The following is a 1,125-nucleotide window of genomic DNA, read 5'->3' as shown; positions in this document are numbered from 1 at the left end:
CACTTAAATGTGTATTTTGAATGCTTTCTTTCATCTACTCTGAAAGAAGACAAGTTATAAAAGCACATTAGCCCAAAATCTCTAAATAGACCAGTGCACGAAACAACAATGGTATTGCCTGTTGTTTTTTAAAATCAACAAGTTGGAAAATTTGAGATGAAATAGTTTGCAAAAGTGTGAATAAAATATGACCTCAGGTGACCTGAATTGCAAGAGACATGGACTATTTATACTTGTTTTTTTTCAGAAACTTGACAGCAGTGAAGATTCTGTCATTATTTATTCACCCTGAGGTCATTCCAAACCCACTTCAAGTCGTAAATAAAGTAAATAAAAGATAGAATTTTCACTTTTGCCTGAACTATCCCTTTAAGAGAAGAAAGGATGCAACCAAACGTGAGGAACATTGGTTACTTTAGTAAATACAGAACATCCCTCCTGCTGGAACACAGGAGCAAAACCACCCCCCGCCTACCTAAATATTTGAATAGACAGTTAGCCAAATATTATGATTCTTATCGACTGACATTGCAGGAGATTGTTAATGTTTGAATGAATTAAAGAATATGAGGTGGAGAATGTGCATGTGTTTGAAAGCAGCAGTCATCTGTTGTGTTGCCTGTATGGAAATGAGAGCGCTGTGTGATTCCTGCTCTGAAGTTTTCAGCCGTTTAGACTTTTGATAAGAGAGCTGTGTCGGCATATAGTGGCTTTCTGGCTGAATCTTCTTCTCAGTGGGGAAGATCATCAATCAGCACATTTATGGAAGTGAAAAAAATATAACAGGGACACTTTACAAAGAAATAATTTATTGTAATATAATCCAAACAAAATTGAACTGGCTGAACTATTCGCTTCTTTATGCGTAGCTAATTTGTTGTTTGCCATCTACTGAAAGTGTGACCGGGCAAATAAATATTTTGATGTGCAAAGCACATGCAAGTTTACTTAAAAATAAATATAAAGTGAAATATTTTTTTAAAGTAATATAAAATGTAAAGAAAAAAAAAAAAAAAAAGGTAAATATAAAAGTATACACACACATGTGTGTGTATATATACACATACACACACACGTTTTGGTATTTACTATATATATGTGTGTGTGTATATATATATATATATA

The sequence above is a fragment of the Sinocyclocheilus grahami genome, unplaced genomic scaffold, assembly GCF_001515645.1.
Source record: "Sinocyclocheilus grahami isolate Dianchi unplaced genomic scaffold, SAMN03320097.WGS_v1.1 scaffold5077.1, whole genome shotgun sequence".
Lineage (NCBI taxonomy): Eukaryota > Metazoa > Chordata > Actinopteri > Cypriniformes > Cyprinidae > Sinocyclocheilus > Sinocyclocheilus grahami.
This window is presented reverse-complemented; position numbering follows the sequence as displayed.